The 18,627-nt window shown below is 51.7% G+C and overlaps 1 long non-coding RNA gene across 1 annotated transcript; it reads right to left on the bottom strand.

The window, feature by feature from the left end:
* Positions 1-11,603: 11,603 nt before the first annotated feature.
* On the bottom strand, positions 11,604-15,207 carry LOC127597811 (uncharacterized). Its single transcript, XR_007961767.1, has 2 exons — positions 15,036-15,207; positions 11,604-11,725 (listed from the first exon to the last, which is right to left on the bottom strand). It is a non-coding gene; the product is annotated as an uncharacterized LOC127597811 (long non-coding RNA).
* Positions 15,208-18,627: the final 3,420 nt, after the last annotated feature.

Here is an 18,627-nt window from a genome sequence, read left to right as displayed (position 1 = left end):
GTTGCCAAGCATCCATGTCATCAGAGATCACAATGTTCATATACTGTATTGAATGCTTCACAGGCTCTTGAAAATCACTTTCTTGTTGCAGTCCACATGTACACTTGGAGGAAACATAATCCATTAACTATTTAAAAGCATGCTGAGATAATTTAAGGTTAGTGACATCGTGAATCAAGGAATGCACTGCACTCTTTTTGGAGTGCCTACTGAAATCAGCTTGTTTTGATGGTTAAGTCGAATGAGTCCACGATAACAACACCACAACACATACATGAGAGATGTGAACAACTAACTGCACTTTTGTAAAAGTATGTTCACTCGGAAACAGAAGGAACGTTTCAAATCTCCTCATTTCACTTTATTTACCATATTTTCACGACTATAAGGCGCCATTAAAAGTCTTAAATTTTCTCCAAAATGGACAGGACGCCTTAATGATGCGGAGCGTCTTGTGTATGCGCTGAGTTCCAAAACCTGACTGACAGCCGACACGCTGTTTATATAGAGAAAAGGCAGAAGTGACTGTGGACAGGCATGCGGCAAAGAAGTCAGCCAATCAGTGAAGGGTGGACGTGTATATATACATATATGGAGAGAGAGCGAAGGCAGACGTGAGAGAGGACAGGCATGCGGGGGAGAAGTCCACCAATGAGTGAAGGGTGGGTGTGTAAGTGGACGCTAAAGGGTACCAACACCTGTATAGAGTGTGGCTATGTGCATTGTTGCAAAACAATTTCGGTTTTGGTTTCTAAGAACCCCCGAAGATAAATTCTACAAAGAGACACGCCTACGAAGCTCAGTTCAAACTTCAAGCCATTGGTTATGCTTTTGGGATGCGTGCCCATCTCACAGCAGCGGTGAAGAACCAAGTCAAGCAAATGAACTCTGAGCTTGCCGTTATTCCCGGAGGCTTGACTAAACAACTCCAACCGCTGGACATCGGCATCAACCGGGCGTTCAAAGTAAAGTTGCGACCGGGCGTTCAAAGTAAAGTTGCGAACGGCATGGGAACAATGGATGATCGATGGCAAACACAACTTTACAAAGAGTGGGAGGCAGCGCTGGGCGAGTTACGCCACAATTTGCGAATGGATTGTGGCTGCTTGGACGCGTCTGCTTGCGCTGTTGTTCGAGTTTTTGGCAAAGCCGGCATCATTTCTGTGGAATCACATGGCAATGAGAGTGACTCTGACAACGAGAGGGAACACGGCGTTTTTGATGGATTACCGGTACTTGCACAATTGTTCAATTCTGAGACAGAGGGTGAGAACTTTGATGGATTTCTGGGTGATGATTGATCGAAAAACGTGAGTACATTGTACGATGGCTAAATAAAATACAACGGAACTGAATTTTGCTTCTGTTGCCTTTTTAAAAACATGTTTTTAGCTTGTATCTGTATGTCTTGGCATGCTACCGTATGCTTCAAGCTAACGTGTTTTTAGCGTGCGCGCATGTTCCGTGCCTCTATTGTTGAGGCGGCCAATCTGAGTTGTGGCCGTAAGGTGGTTGGTGCCTGTCGTGGCGGCAACCCTTGTACTCGCTGGTGGACACCAGCAGTAACGGATGCCATCAAGCTGAAGAAGGAGTCTTATCAAGCCTTTATGGCCTGTGGGACCCCAGAGGCAGCTGACGGGCACCGACTGGCCAAGCGGAACGCAGCTTTGGTGGTCGCCGAGGCAAAAACCCGAGCATGGGAAGAGTTCGGTGAGGCCATGGAAGCCGACTTCAGGACGGCTTCGAGGAAATTCTGGTCCACCATCCGACGTCTCAGGAGGGGGAAGCAGTGCACCACTAACACTGTGTACAGTGGGGATGGGGCGCTGCTGACTTCGACTCGGGACGTTGTGAACCGGTGGGCAGAGTACTTCGAAGACCTCAACTCCACCAACATGCCTTCCTTGGAGGAAGCAGAGCCTGGGGACTCTGAGGTGGGCTCTCCTATCTCTGTGGTTGAAGTCACCGATGTGGTTAAAAAGCTCCTCGGTGGCAAGGCCCCAGGGGTGGATGAGATCCGCCCAGAGTTCCTCAAGCTTCTGGATGTTGTGGGGCTGTCCTGGTTGACACGCCTCAGCAACATCGCGTGGTCAATGGGGAGAGTGCCTCTGGATTGGCAGACCGGGGTGGTAGTCCCTCTTTTTAAAAAGGGGGACCGGAGGGTGTGTTCCAACTACAGAGGGATCACACTCCTCAGCCTCCCTGGTAAGGTCTATTCAGGGGTGCTGGAGAGGAGGGTCCGTCAGGAAGTCGAGTCTCAGATTGAGGAGGAACAGTGTGGTTTTCGTCCCGGCCGTGGAACAGTGGACCAGCTCTACACCCTCAGCAGGGTTCTCGAGGGTATGTGGGAATTCGCCCAACCAGTCTACATGTGTTTTGTGGACTTGGAGAAGGCGTTTGACCGTGTCCCTCGGGGAGTTCTGTGGGGGGTGCTTCGTGGGTATGGAGTACCGAACCCCCTGATACGGGCTGTTCGGTCGCTACACCACCGATGTCAGAGTTTGGTTCGCATTGCCGGCAGTAAGTCGGAATCGTTTCCAGTGAGGGTAGGACTCCGCCAAGGCTGCCCTTTGTCACCGATTCTGTTCATAACCTTCATGGACAGAATCTCTAGGCGCAGCCGAAGCGTTGAGGGAGTCCGTTTTGGTGGCCTCAGTATTGCATCCCTGCTTTTTGCAGATGATGTGGTGCTGTTGGCTCCTTCAAACAGGGCTCTCCAACTCTCACTGGAGCGTTTCGCAGCCGAGTGTGAAGCGGTTGGGATGAAAATCAGCACCTGCAAATCTGAAACCATGGTCCTCAGTCGAAAAGGGTGGAGTGCCCCCTCCGGGTCGGGGGGGAGATCTTGCCCCAAGTGGAGGAGTTTAAGTATCTTGGGGTCTTGTTCACGAGTGAGGGCAGAAGGGAGCGAGAGATCGACAGGCGGATCGGTGCAGCATCTGCTGTGATGCGGACGTTGTATCGGTCTGTCGTGGTGAAGAAGGAGCTGAGCCAAAGGGCGAAGCTCTCAATTTACCGGTCGATCTACGTTCCAACCCTCATCTATGGTCACGAGCTATGGGTCGTGACCGAAAGAACGAGATCCCGGATGATACAAGCGGCCGAAATGAGTTTTCTCCGCAGAGTGTCCGGGCTCTCCCTTAGAGATAAGGTGAGAAGCTCGGTCATCCGGGAGGGGCTCCGAGTCGAGCCGCTTCTCCTCCACATCGAGAGGAGCCAGATGAGGTGGCTTGGTTATCTGATTCGGATGCCTCCTGAGCGCCTCCCTGGTGAGGTGCTCTCTGCTCTCTCTGGCTGAAGTCACCGATGTGGTTAAAAAGCTCCTCGGTGGCAAGGCCCCAGGGGTGGATGAGATCCGCCCGGAGTTCCTCAAGGCTCTGGATGTTGTGGGGCTGTCCTGGTTGACACGCCTCAGCAACATCGCATGGTCAACAGGGAGAGTGCCTCTGGATTGGCAGACCGGGGTGGTAGTCCCTCTTTTTAAAAAGGGGGACCGGAGCGTGTGTTCCAACTATAGAGGGACCACACTCCTCACCCTGCCTGGTAAGGTCTATTCATGGGTGCTGGAGAGGAGGGTCCGCCAGGAAGTTGAGCCTCAGATTGAGGAGGAGCAGTGTGGTTTTCATCCCGGCCGTGGATTCTGTTCATAACCTTTATGGACAGAATATCTAGGCGCAGCCGAAGCGTTGAGGGGGTCCGTTTTGGGGGCCTCAGTATTGGATCCCTGCTTTTTGCAGATGATGTAGTGCTGTTGGCTCCTTCAAACAGGGCTCTCCAACTCTCACTGGAGCATTTCGCAGCCGAGTGTGAAGCGGTTGGGATGAAGATCAGCACCTCCAAATCTGAAACCATGGTCCTCAGTCGAAAAAGGGTGGAGTGCCCCCTCCGGGTCGGGAAGGAGATCTTGCCCCAGGTGGAGGAGTTCAAGTACCTTGGGGTCTTGTTCACGAGTGGGGGCAGAAGGGAGCGGGAGATCGACAGGCGGATTGGTGCAGCGTCTGCTGTGATGCGGACGTTGTATCGGTCTGTCGTGGTGAAGAAGGAGCTGAGCCAAAGGGCGAAGCTCTCAATTTACCGGTCGATCTACGTTCCAATCCTCATCTATGGTCCCGAGCTATGGGTCGTGACCGAAAGAACGAGATCCCGGATACAAGCGGCTGAAATGAGTTTTCTCCGCAGGGTGTCCGGGCTCTCCCTTAGAGATAAGGTGAGAAGCTCAGTCATCCGGGAGGGGCTCAGAGTAGAGCCGCTTCTCCTCCACATCGAGAGGAGCCAGATGAGGTGGCTTGGGCATCTGATTCGGATGCCTCCTGAGCGCCTCCCCAGTGAGGTGTTCCGGTCATGCCCCACCGGGAGGAGACCCCAAGGAAGACCCAGGACACGCTGGAGAGACTGTCACCCAGCTTGCCTGGGAACGACTCGGGATCCCCCGGGGAGAGCTGGATGAAGTAGCTAGGGAGAGGGAAGTCTGGGCTTCCCTGCTAAAGCTGTTGCCCCCGCGACCCGGCCCCGGATAAGCGGTAGATGATGGATGGATGGATGGATGGATGGACCTCTGCACTGTGAGGTCGACGCGCTAACCACTGGATCACCGGGCTGCTATTATTGTGACATAATACTTTATATTATATTTCGGAAATATTTTCTGAAATATAATATAAATACTTACTGGTATATGTCTTGTCTTTGTTTATCTTAGTTGCTTGTTATTGCAACACTAGTTTAGCCTATACGACCCAGAGACAAATTCCTTGTGATTGGCTGACAACCGGTTCGGGGTGCCCCCCGCCTACTGCCCTAAGACAGCTGGGATAGGTTCCAGCACGAACCCGCGACCCTTTTGAGGATAAAGCGGACCGGAAAATTGCTGGAAGGATATCGCGGCCCGGTGGGCGAGCAGTTAGCGCGTCAACCTCACAGTTCAAAGGTTGTGGGTTAGATGCACTAGATTCAATTACAGCTCCGGCCTTCCTGTGTGGAGTTTGCATGTTCTCCTCGTGCCTGCGTGGGTTTTCTCCGGGTACCCCGTTTTCCTCCCACATTCCAAAAACATGCATGGCAATCTGATTGAATACTCGAAACTGTCCCAAGGTGTGTGTGTGATCTGCGATCCCGAGGCTCAAAGGTGCGGATCAAACCGTCGCCAATTCCTAGTGGATCGCAGTGAAGTCCGTAAGGGAGCCTCCACGCCGAATTGACGGGACTTTCCATCACTGGAGAGTTGGTGCGAAGTGGTAATGACCTTGGGGTCAGCAAAATCCCACGGGACCGCGTCCGGCGGTATACAAATCCACCGCAGTCCTGGCGTTAAGCGCCTAGCAAGGCTGCGGACCGGATCCCCAAGCCGACCATCCACCTTGGGTTATGAAGGAATGCCCACCCTTCAAAATAAAACACAGGGCCCGGCGCACCCTCGGTCCAACCTCGGGTGCTGCAGACCCCCTGGACCACCACCGTCGGCCACCGCGCTGCCGTGGACCCTGGCCACGGGGTCGAAGTGCCGGGGCGGAGTTGCGACCCGTCCCCCTCCCTCACGCTACATAGCCCCCAGGATGGTGATTTCTCCCTCCTGCCCCCTCAACCCGTGTCCCCCTTCTCCCGATCCCCTTCACCTCAAGAAGTCCGGCGGCGATGGCGCGGGGCGTCGGGGACAGGCTCAGATGAGGGCCCACGTCCCTGTTTCTACAACTACACGTCGGCGGCCGTAGCACGATGGTCGCTCCCCTTGCAAACTGGTGATGGTGCAGGGGAGAGGCAGCGACCACGGTGGTGGAGCAGGACTCTAGTCGTAGCGCTGCTCCCCTCAATCCGAGGAAGGGCCAATAAAAGGCGGCCTAAACACGCCCATCACCGCCACCGATCGGCTGGAGACCCGCCTCCAGCAGATTCATCCTTCATGCGGGCGAAACAAATACAAATACAATAATCGGACTGCTTTCCTGGAAATCGGCGCTTGGAATGTACGAACCCTGATGGACAACGCAAGAGCAAATAGACCGGAGCGCAGGACTGACTGCCCTCATCGCCCTTGAGATTCAGAAGCTCGGCCTGGACATTGTTGCCCTCTCCGAGACCCGTCTCCCTGGTGCCGGGCAGATCGAGGAGCTTCGGCACAGGTACACCTTCTTCTGGAGCGGACGAGCTGTGGAGGAGAGAAGAATTCACGGTGTAGGGTTCTGCATTAAGTCACATCTGGTTAGGGATCACAACATCATCCCCGTAAGAACTTGTGAGACTCATGTCCATCACTCTACCTCTATGTCAATCCCAATCCCTTGTGATCATCAGCGCCTATGCACCTACCCTGGACGCCTCGGAGGAGGCTAAGGAGTCCTTCTATGCCGCGCTGCGTGGCCTGATCCTCCGCGTCAACCCCCGGGATAAGCTCTTGGTTCTGGGGGATTTCAACGCGCGGGTGGGCCGGGACCATCAGCTTTGGGGAGAGATTCTGGGGAAGGAAGGCGTTGGCAACTGCAACGAAAATGGAGAACTACTCCTTGGTCTCTGCGCAGAGACGGAAATGGTAATAACCAACACACTGTTTCGGATGGCCAACAAGCACAAGACCACCTGGCAACATCCAAGATCCGGCCACTGGCACCTGATCGATTACGTCCTTACCCGCATCTGCGACCGAGCGGACATCATGGTCACGAGGGCAATCTGCTGCATGGATGACGGATGGTCCGATCACAGGCTGGTAGCCTCAAGACTTAGGCTAAAGATCGCGCCTGCGAAAAGAAGGAAGCTGATCCCCAAGAGGATACGTTTCAATGTTGGGCTGCTGAGGAATCCCGAAGTCCTCGAACAGTACCAGACGTCCCTCGCGGACAAACTGGACACTCAACCTCGGACCCTTCCTGCCACTGTCCACTCAGACTGGGAGCACTTGAAAACTGCGCTCACCAAATCCGTGGAAGAGGTCCTTGGTATCCAGAAGAGGAGAAATCCCGATTGGTTTGCCAAAAGCCTGGAAGAAATTGAGACACTGATTTCAAGAAAGAGAGAGGCTCGCATTGCATGGCAGAACTGTGTTTCCTCCAAGAGACTTGAAGAAGTCTACCGGGCGGCCAAGAGTGAAGCACAGAGAGAGATCCGGAGGATCCAAAATCAATGGTGGGTCAACTTTGCCCACCAAATGCAGAGTTTCGCTGACTGTCACGATACCAGATCCTTCTTCGAAGCAACGAGGAAGATCATCAGCCCGGCTCACAGTCCTCCAATGGCTGTGAAGGCAAAGGATGGCACAATCCTGCAGGAAAAGGAGGATACTCACCAGCGATGGAAGGAGCATTTCATGGAGCTCCTGAACCGTTCGACATGCGCAGCAGACGGCTTCCTCGATCCTGTCCCCCAGCTCCCTGTGCAACACTCGATGACGGAGCTGCCGACTCTCCGGGAGTCCATCAAATGTGGCATATACCAAGGTGATGCACTCTCCCCACTGCTGTTCTGCATAGGACTGAACCCCCGAAGCCAAGTAATCACCAAGACAGGCTATGGATACCGCCTCAGAAATGGAGCTACAATCAGTCACCTCCTCTACATGGATGACATAAAGCTGTATGCTAAGAGCGAAAGGGACATAGATTCCCTGATCCACACAACCAGGATCTACAGCAGCGACATTGGGATGTCATTCGGGCTTGAGAAATGTAGTCGGATGGTGACTCAGAGAGGAAAGGTAGTCCGCACTGAAGGGGTCTCACTCCCAGAAGGAACAATAGCAGACGTTGAGGACAGCTACAAGTACCTTGGTATACCACAAGCCAATGGCAACCTCGAACTGGCAACATGGAAAGCGGCTACGGCCAAATACCTCCAGCGAGTGAGGCAAGTCCTAAGAAGCCAGCTCAATGGCAAGAATAAGACCAATAAACAGCTATGCCCTGCCAGTGATCAGATACCCTGCAGGAATAATAAGGTGGCCAAAGGAAGAGATTCAGACCACGGACGTTAAGACCCGAAAGCTCCTAACCATGCATGGAGGGTTCCATCCCAAATCCAGCACCCTGAGACTGTACGCAAGCCGAAAGGAAGGAGGCCGGGGACTTGTGAGTGTGAGAGCCACTGTCCAGAATGAAACATCCAAGCTCCATGAATACATCAAGGAGAAGGCTCCAACGGATGACGTACTCAGAGAATGTCTCAGACAATGGGGAACAGACGATGAGGCGCTGGAAGAGGGACCATCATGGGAGGACAAGCCCCTACACGGGATGTACCACCGGACCATAACTGAAGTGGCTGATCTCAAGAAGTCCTATCAGTGGCTAGAGAGGGCTGGCCTGAAGGACAACACGGAGGCACTCATCCTGGCTGCTCAGGAACAGGCCTTGAGCACCAGAGCCATCGAGGCCCAGATATACCACACCAGACAAGACCCAACGTGTAGGTTGTGCAAAGAGGCACCTGAGGCGATCCAATACATAACTGCAGGGTGTAAGATGCTGGCAGGGAAAGCCTACATGGAACGCCATAACCAGGTGGCTGGCATAGTCTACCGAAACATCTGTGCGGAGTATGGACTGGAAACCCCAAGGTCAAAATGGGAAACACCTCCGAAGGTGGTGGAGAATGACAGAGCGAAGATCCTGTGGGACTTCCAGATCCAGACTGACAAGATGGTAATGGCGAACCAACCAGATATCGTGATCATAGATAAAGGGCAGAGGAAAGCCGTTGTAGTGGATGTAGCGGTCCCAAGTGATGGAAACATCAGGAAGAAGGAACATGAGAAACTCGAGAAATACCAAGGGCTCAGAGAGCAGCTGGAGAGAGCCTGGAAGGTAAAGGTGACAGTCGTGCCTGTGGTGGTCGGAGCACTCGGGGCAGGGACCCCCAAACTAGATGAGTGGTTGCAACAGATACCTGGAACAACATCGGACATCTCAGTCCAGAAATGTGCAGTGCTGGTAACAGCAAGGATACTGCGCAGAACCCTCAAGCTTCCTGGACTCTGGTAGAGGACCCGAGCTGAATGAGGGACGGACACCACCCGAGGGGTGAGATGAGGATTTTATTTTTTATTTTTTATATGTGTATATATATATATATATATATATATATATATATATATATATATTTTTTTTTTAAATATATAATGTATGTATATGTATGTATACCCCTCCGTGAGTCGTCACCTTACTGTGGTGGAGGGGTTTGTGTGTCCCAATGATCCTAGAAGCTAAGTTGTCTGGGGCTTTATGCCCCTGGCAGGGTCACCCATGGCAAACAGGTTCTAGGTGAGGGGCCAGACAAAGCACGGCTCAAAGACCCCAATGATGTTTGAAATAAATGGATCTAGGTTTCCCTTGCCTGGACGCGGGTCACCTCTGGAGTCAGGCCTGGAGGTGGGGCTCGTTGGCAGGCGCCTGGTGGCCGGGCCTACAACTTGGGTCCCCCTTCCCATGGGCTCACCACCCATGAGAGGGGCCAAAGGGGTCGGGTGCAATGTGAGCTGGGCGGCAGCCAAAGGCGGGGACCCTGGCGGTCCGATCCTCGGCTGCAGAAGCTAGCTCTTGGGACATGGAATGTCACCTCTCTGGCAGGGAAGGAGCCCGCGCTGGTGTGTGAGGCAGAGAATTTCCGACTGGATATAGTCGGACTTGCCTCCACACACAGCCTGGGTTCTGGTACCAGTTCTCTCGAGAGGGGTTGGACTCTCTTCCACTCTGGAGTTGGTCACGGTGAGAGGCGCAGAGCAGGTGTGGGCATACTCATTGCCCCCCGGCTCAGTGCCTGTAAATTGGGGTTCACACCGGTAGACGAGAGGGTTGCCTCCCTCCGCCTTCGGGTGGGTGGACGGGTCCTGACTGTTGTTTGTGTATATGCACCAAACAGCAGTTCAGCATACCCACCCTTTTTGGAGTCCTTGGAGGGTGTGCTGGAGAGTACTCCTGCTGGGGATTCCCTTGTTCTGCTGGGGGACTTCAATGCTCACGTGGGCAATGACAGTGATACCTGGAGGGGCGTGATTGGGAGGAACGGCCCCCCCGAACAGAACCCGAGTGGTGTTTTGTTATTGGACTTCTGTGCTCGTCACGGATTGTCCATAACGAACACCTTGTTCAAACATAAGGGTGTCCATATGTGCACTTGGCACCAGGACACCCTAGGCCGCAGTTCGATGATCGACTTTGTAGTTGTATCATCGGATTTGCGGCCGCATGTTCTGGACACTCGGGTGAAGAGAGGGGTGGAGCTGTCAACTGATCGCCACCTGGTGGTGAGTAGGCTCCGATGGTGGGGGAAGATGCCGGTCCGTCCTGGCAGACCCAAACGTATTGTGAGGGTTTGTTGGGAGCGTCTGGCGGAATCCCCTGTCAGAAGGAGTTTCAACTCCCACCTCCGACAGAGCTTTTCCCATGTTACGGGGGAGGCGGGGGACATTGAGCCCGAGTGGACCATGTTCCGTGCCTCTATTGTTGAGGCGGCCAATCTGAGTTGTGGCCGTAAGGTGGTTGGTGCCTGTCGTGGCGGCAATCCCCGTACTCGCTGGTGGACACCAGCAGTAAGGGATGCCGTCAAGCTGAAGGAGTCCTATCGAGCCTTTATGGCCTGTGGGACCCCAGAGGCAGCTGACGGGTATCGACTGGCCAAGCGGACTGCGGCTTCGGTGGTCGCCGAGGCAAAAACCCGAGCGTAGGAAGAGTTCGTGAGGCCATGGAAGCCGACTTCCGGACGGCTTCGATGAAATTGTGGTCCACCATCCGACGTCTCAGGAGGGGGAAGCAGTGCACCACTAACACTGTGTACAGTGGGGATGGGGCGCTGCTGACCTCGACTCGGGACGTTGTGAACCGGTGGGCAGAGTACTTCGAAGACCTCCTCAACTCCACCAACACGCCTTCCTTGGAGGAAGCAGAGCCTGGGGACTCTGAGGTGGGCTCTCCTATCTCTGTGGTTGAAGTCACCGATGTGGTTAAAAAGCTCCTCGGTGGCAAGGCCCCAGGGGTGGATGAGATCCGCCCGGAGTTCCTCAAAGCTCTGGATGTTGTGGGGCTGTCCTGGTTGACACACCTCTGCAACATCACGTGGTCAATGGGGAGAGTTCCTCTGGATTGGCAGACCAGGGTGGTAGTCCCTCTTTTTAAAAAGGGGGGCCAGAGGGTGTATTCCAAATACAGAGGGATCACACTCCTCAGCCTCCCTGGTAAGGTCTATTCAGGGGTGCTGGAGAAGAGGGTCCGTCAAGAAGTCGAGCCTTAAATTGAGGAGGAGCAGTGTGGTTTTCGTCCCGGCCGTGGAACAGAGACCAGCTCTACACCCTTAGCAGGGTCCTCGAGGGTATGTGGGAATTCGCCCAACCAGTCTACATGTGTTTTGTGGACTTGGAGAAGGCGTTTGACCGTGTCCCTAGGGGAGTTCTGTGGGGGGTGCTTCGAGGGTATGGGGTACCGAACCCCCTGATACGGGCTGTTCGGTCACTATACCACCGATGTCAGAGTTTGGTTCGCATTGCCGGCAGTAAGTCGGAATCGTTTCCAGTGGGGGTAGGACTCCGCCAAGGCTGCCCTTTGTCACCGATTCTGTTCATAACCTTTATGGACAGAATTTCTAGGTGCAGCCGAAGCGTTGAGGGGGTCCGTTTTGGGGGCCTCAGTATTGCATCCCTGCTTTTTGCAGATGATGTGGTGCTGTTGGCTCCTTCAAACAGGGCTCTCCAACTCTCACTGGAGCGTTTCGCAGCCGAGTGTGAAGCGGTTGGGATGAAGATCAGCACCTCCAAATCTGAAACCATGGTCCTCAGTCGAAAAAGGGTGGAGTGCCCCCTCCGGGTCGGGGAGGAGATCTTGCCCCAAGTGGAGGAATTCAAGTATCTTGGGGTCTTGTTCACGAGTGGGGGCAGAAGGGAGCGGGAGATCGACAGGCGGATCGGTGCAGCGTCTGTTGTGATGCGGACGTTGTATCGGTCTGTCGTGGTGAAGAAGGAGCTGAGCCAAAGGGCGAAGCTCTTAATTTACCGGTCGATCTACGTTCCAACCCTCATCTATGGTCACGAGCTATGGGTCGTGACCGAAAGAACGAGATCCCGGTTACAAGCGGCCGAAATAAGTTTTCTCCGCAGGGTGTCCGGGCTCTCCCTTAGAGATAAGGTGAGAAGCTCGGTCATCCGGGAGGGGCTCAGAGTCGGGCCGCTTCTCCTCCATATCGAGAGGAGCCAGATGAGGTGGCTTGGGCATCTTATTCGGATGCCTCCTGAGCGCCTCCCCGGTGAGGTGTTCCGGTCATGCCCCACCGGGAGGAGACCCCGAGGAAGACCCAGGACACGCTGGAGAGACTATGTCACCCAGCTTGTCTGGGAACGACTCGGGATCCCCCGGGGAGAGCTGGACGAAGTAGCTAGGGAGAGGGAAGTCTGGGCTTCCCTGCTAAAGCTGTTGCCCCCGCGACCCGGCCCCGGATAAGCGGTAGATGATGGATGGATGGATGAAATGCAATTTATCATGAGGAAAGTTGCAAAGTGCTTCAAAATATCTCGTTTTCAGTAAAAATTGAATTATTTCACCTACCTGAGGAGAGAAGGACAAGAACAATCCCAAAGAAAATCATGATGTTTTTGTTTGTGAAGTTGACGGATTCAACCCACACGGACTTTGGCGCTGGAATTGAGTTGCGCTTTTTGCTGCTTCACTTGCACCGATGTGTGTCCCATCAACAGACACAGACGGCTTCAGAAGGTATTTGGCCTCCTGCAAACGAATCTTTGGCTTCTTAAATTCATGAGTCCAACCAGCGTCTCACGGGGAGTCGAAGCCCGATGAATGCGACGGAGAAAGTCCACACAGTTGTACCTGAGCTTGACGTGCACGCCGCGGGTACAATTGAATTACTGAAGGGCGTCAAGCCAAACATACCTTTTGCTTGCGGACGCTGAGCACGACCCCTCTGGCGAGTTATGTTCATGTGCATAATCACCACGTCGACTGGCTGAGCAAGACTGGCGTCACTCCCTGACGTTCTCTCTTTCTCCCCTTCCTCTTTCCTTTCGTTTTTTGTTGCAAGTTCTTTACTGTCCCCAATGAAACGATGGGGACCTTGGGTTTGTGATGAATCACTTCCAAAAGCTTTGACGAAAACCAAACCTTCCGAAAACTAAAGCAATATTTTCTGCAGGACATAATAATTAATCTGTTCAAGACAAAAATCAAACCACAAATTTCTAATAAAAATGTTGAATAACAAAAATTATTACGGTTTAACAGAGAGAAAACCTTGTGAAATAAATATAAATGACAAAGCAAATGGCTCACTTTTACATTTATTAAACGGATTGGGCGCTTTGACCATCTCATCGTCTCATATTCCCCAATATAGGCAGAAAATGTGTTGGTATATATTGGATTGGATAATCTTTATTGTCAAATGTGCTGTATGTGTAAAATATAGCACAAATGAAATTTCTGCCCTCTCAGCATAAAACAAGAGGAGCCGCTGCGGGTTTCCGCGCCATTATTAAAAGAAAATTAAAAAAAAAAAGACTAAATAATACAAAACAACACATGAGACACTGACAATCGTGCACTCTTAACGGCTTTCCAGCATACACTTTGTTGTCTGAAGCAGTTGTAGATGAAAGATATATAAGATGTAAGATGTAAGATATCCTTTATTTGTCCCACACTGGGGAAATTTACAGTCGACAGCAGCAAATTTTGGGAGTAGAAAGAACAAAAACAAAGTGTTTGCAAGCACAAAAATAAATGTAGATAAAGAGATCTGTATACAGTTCAATATACCTTTTTATAATATATAATTTTATATATACTGTATTTTAGTGGAGAGACACCCAAGGCTGCAGTTCGATGATTGACCTTGTGGTTGTATCATCGGATTTGCGGCCGCATGTTTTGGACACTCAGGTGACGAAAGGGGCGGAGCTGTCAACTGATCACCACATGGTGGTGAGTAGGCTCCGATGGTGGGGGAAGATGCCGGTCCGTCCTGGCAGACCCAAACGTATTGTGAGGGTTTGTTGGGAGCGTCTTGCGGAATCCCCTGTCAGAAGGAGTTTCAACTCCCACCTCTGACAGAGCTTTTCCCTTGTCCCGAGGGAGGCGGGGGACATTGAGTACAAGTGGACCATGTTCCGCGCCTCTATTGTTGAGGCGGCCAATCTGAGTTGTGGCCGTAAGGTGGTTGGTGCCTGTTGTGGTGGCAACTCCCGTACTCGCTGGTGGACACCAGCAGTAAGGGATGCCGTCAGGCTGAAGAAGGAGTTCTATTGGGCCTTGATGGCCTGTGGGACCCCAGAAGCAGGTGACGGGTATCGACTGGCCACGCGGAACGCAGCTTCGATGGTCGCCGAGGCAAAAACCCGAGTGTGGGAAGAGTTCGGTGAGGCCATGGAAGCAGAGTTCCGGGCAGCTTCGAGGAAATTCTGGTCCACGATCGGACATCTCAGGAGGGGGAAGCAGTGCACCACGAACACTGTTTACAGTGGGGATCGGGTGCTGTTGACTTCGATTTGGGACGTTGTGAACTGGTGGGCAGAGTTCTTCGAAGACCTCAGTTCCACCAACACACCTTCTTTGGAGGAAGCAGATTCTGAGGACCCCGAGGTGGGCTCTCCTATTTCTGTGGTTGAAGTCACTGATGTGGTTAAAAAGCTCCTCGGTGGCAAGGCCCCAGGGGTGGATGAGATTCGCCCAGAGTTCCTCGAGGCTCTGGATGCTGTGGGGCTGTCCTGGTTTACAAGCGGGGGTACCGAACCCCCTGATACGGGCTGTTCAGTCACTCTCTCACCGATGTCAAAGTTTGGTTCGCATTGCCGGCAGCAAGTCGGAATCGTTTCCAGTGAGGATAGGACTCCGCCAAGGCTGCCCATTGTTGCCGATACTGTTCATAACCTTTATGGACAGAATTTCTAGGTGCAGCCGAAGCGTTGAGGGAGACCGTTTTGGTGGCCTCAGTATTGCATCCCTGCTTTTTGCAGATGATGTGGTACTGTCGCCTCCTCTAAGCAGGGCTCGCCAACTCTCACTGGAGCGTTTCACAGCCGAGTGTGAAGAGGTTGGGATGAAAATCAGCACCTCCAAATCTGAAACAATGGTCCTCAGTCGGAAAAGGGATGGATGGATGGATGAAATTTCATTGTGTGTACATGTCATTGACTAAATATGCGCTACAACGTGCTCAACCTTTGTTCCGAATCAGCTTCTTCTTCCTGGTTACGACGCGACTCCCTTCTCATTCATTCCCACAGCTTCTGTGCTTTAAATGGTGGACGCTGAGCGTCTGCTGAGCGTCCGCTGAGCATCCACTGAGCGTCTACTGCCCGGACGCTGAGCGTCTCGATAGTTCATGGTAGGTTGTCCCAATGCAATGAACGGAGACGAGTCATTAGATACAACCTTTTTTTTTTGTCCTGCCCACGGATGCTCAGCGTCTCTGGGATTGGATGGCAGTGGGTGGGTACCGGACGCTCAGCTTTTCTCCATCAGATTGGATGATCTGTCTGAGCCTGTGTTCCAGTTTGATTGACATTAAAATGAGCCAATCACCGACCTTTTAGTGTGGGCATCTGTGTGAGCAATTTTTCAATTCACTTTCTGTTCTGAGTTGAGCTGGAGACTTCTGCGAATCATCTTAGCGACACTCTTTGTTGTAAACAACTAACAACAAATTAATCTTTTATTTCTGGCGGGTTTTCTTGTAGTTGCTTGTGTTCGCAGTCTGACTTACATCACCACAGTTTCCGTCCTCACCAAGCAGTGGGTGCTGCACTGAGCTACTCCACTGTCAATCAGCACTCGCTGTTGGACAAACTTCACACTCGCCTCGTGCTAGTCCCAGCTGGCGAGCTCCCAAAGTAGCAAGCCGCACATAATGGCAGACAATTTGAATGTTGTGGAACAGATTTTAGCGAAGCAATTTGATAGTCTTCCTTTCGAGGAAAAATTGATTGGCAGGGCAGATCAACTCCTCTGATTGATTTGGTGCAAAGGGTGGGGAAATGTTTGATGAGATGAGACAAGTTTTTCCAGAGTAGGTATTTCAGAGTATCTTGAATGGTTTTGGCCAGTTCTTTGATTCAGGAAGACTGAGGTCTAAACTTCAAATCCTATACTCAAACCAGGATTTGCAGGGCAACAGGAGCTCTGTGATATCTTGTTGTTTCTGAGAGACATGGAGTTAGACAGCACACTGCCTCAGGTCTACAGACTGCTGTCAGTGGCAACGATTGGAGCTACATCTGCAGGTGAAGAGAGGAGCTTCTCCTGTCTAAAGCGGCTCAAGTCTTACACTGTTGGTATGACAGGGTCACAGATCATTTTCTTGTAAAGAAACGGAGAGTAGAATTCACAAATAAATAAACAGACACATTTTATGATGTCGGACAAATTTGAGCTTCCCCTCCTTGACAGACCAGCATCTGGGCCCCAACTCTAACTAGGCCCCGTTTCTTAGTGTTTTGTCCGAATGAAATGAAACTTTGGCCATAACTAATTTATTATATGCAAAACATCACCTCAAAACACTAGGGTCTTTGGCCTTTTTTCTCCGTTCTACAGCATATGATCTAGATGGCCTCCATTTTGCTCCGTGCATTTCTTGAGGTGCAGCACGAAGTTGCCCATTACGTTCTTACGGACTGAATTGGTAATGGCTCTCATCTCCTCCCTGATGGCTTTCTTAAGTTCCGTGATGGTTCTGGGTTTCCCTGCGTAGACTCTGTCCTTAAGAAAAAAATCTGGGGGGCTTAGGTCCAGGCTGTGGGGTGCCCATTCAAAATCAGGCTGATCAGTCGGCCTCCGAAATTCTCTTTTAGCCAATCTCGGGACAAGTTTGAGGTGTGAGAACTTGCTGGAACCAGAATTTTCTCATGAGCGAGGGGTAGATGGTCTGGAGGTCAATTCTAGAAGGTTATTAGGACCTCCACACACAGCTCCTTGGTGACTGTCATTGCTGCGCCAGATTCTCCGATGAAGATTGGTCCAATGATGCCTCTGGCCGAGATTGCAGCCCACACCGTACACTTAGGTGTCATGTTCCGTATTCGGCAGCAGGTGGCACGCATTCACTTCTGCCGCCTGCACATCTTCTGCCTATTTGTCAGTGATTGCACCTGCTATATCTAGGCGCTCCGGTGGTTGACTTATTGCCGGAGTATTGCATGCCGTGCCACTGCTGTTGCCCATATTCGAAAATATTGTTCGATTACCATTTACAGTTGGTTACATTTTCTTCTTCCCATGGGGATTAGGCTAAGCACCTACGTGTACTAATAATTGCTTATTCATATTTCCTTGCCGTTTTTTGCAAGCGTTTTATGTTATTTATTAGACTGTGTTTTTTTGTTTACAATAAATGTAATTGTTTAGACGAAGTCCTTGTCGGTGTCTGCTATTTCGGGGATCCATTTATTTTTGTTTTCTCTGTTACGTACGAAGCAGTTCCCTTTTCCCGCTTCGTGCGTAACGTGACATTAGGAGAGTGCAGGGGCTTGGTGGCTACTTCATTGGTACTGGAGGACCCCCAGAAAACATTTGTCTTGGAGTTCGCCTTTCCATCAAGATGGAAGTGGGCTTCATCTGCGGTCCAAAGGAGGTTAAGGAAATTTGGTGTCTCCTCGATCTTCTCGAGCATCTTGACTGCCATAGCCCTCCTCTGCTTCTTGTCTGAGGCTGTAAGGGTCTGCAGCATCTGTATTCTGTATGGGTAAGCCCTGATATCGTTCACCAGCACTCTCCTGCAAGTCTCACAGGACATACCGAGGGACTAACTTCGCTTACGCACAGAGCGTTTCGGACTCTGCTGGAGAGACTCACTCACTCTTTCAACCAGCTCGGCTGGCAGCGTTGAGGTTCTCCACGGTCCCGTACTTCTCGAAGTGGGCCACCCAGTTCTGAATTCTGCTTTTGGATGGAGCCATTTCACATTCGAACTGACGCATGAAACTGTTCTCTGTTTTCTTAAACGAGCCTGGCTTGGAGTAAAATTTAAAACAGTGTATTCTTTGTCCTAGCTCCCACTGGGGTCTTGGTTTACTCACGGTCGTTGATTCTGCCATGTCCTGTAAAATAAGGGCAATCGGTGAATAAATAAACTAAATAAAGGAGATACCACATAAAGTGTTTTTTTGGGGTCACCCTGGTATAAAAAAAATCCTCATCTCACCCCTCGGGTGGTGTCCGTCCCTCATTCAGGTCGGGTCCTCTACCAGAGGCCAGGAAGCTTGAGGGTTCTGCGCAGTATGCTTGCTGTTCCCAGCACTGCACATTTCTGGACTGAGATGTCCGATGTTGTTCCCAGGATCTGTTACAACCACTCATCTAGTTTGGGGGTCACTGCCCCGAGTGCTCCGACCACCACAGGCACAATTCTCACCTTTACCTTCCAGGCTCTCTCGAGCTACTCTCTGAGCCCTTGGTATTTCTCGAGTTTCTCGTGTTCGTTCTTTCTGATGTGCCCTTTCCTCTGCCCTTTATCTATGATCACGATATCTGGTTGGTTCGCCATTACCATCTTGTCAGTTTGGATCTGGAAGTCCCACAGGATCTTCGCTCTGTCATTCTCCACCACCTTCGGAGGTGTTTCCCATTTTGACCTTGGTGTTTCCAGTCCATACGGTGGCTCTTTAGCGACATCTAGTGGCTCCCTAGAGCTTTATAAAAAATGTTT

This window comes from Hippocampus zosterae, chromosome 1, assembly GCF_025434085.1.
Source record: "Hippocampus zosterae strain Florida chromosome 1, ASM2543408v3, whole genome shotgun sequence".
Lineage (NCBI taxonomy): Eukaryota > Metazoa > Chordata > Actinopteri > Syngnathiformes > Syngnathidae > Hippocampus > Hippocampus zosterae.
This window is presented reverse-complemented; position numbering and strand designations above follow the sequence as displayed.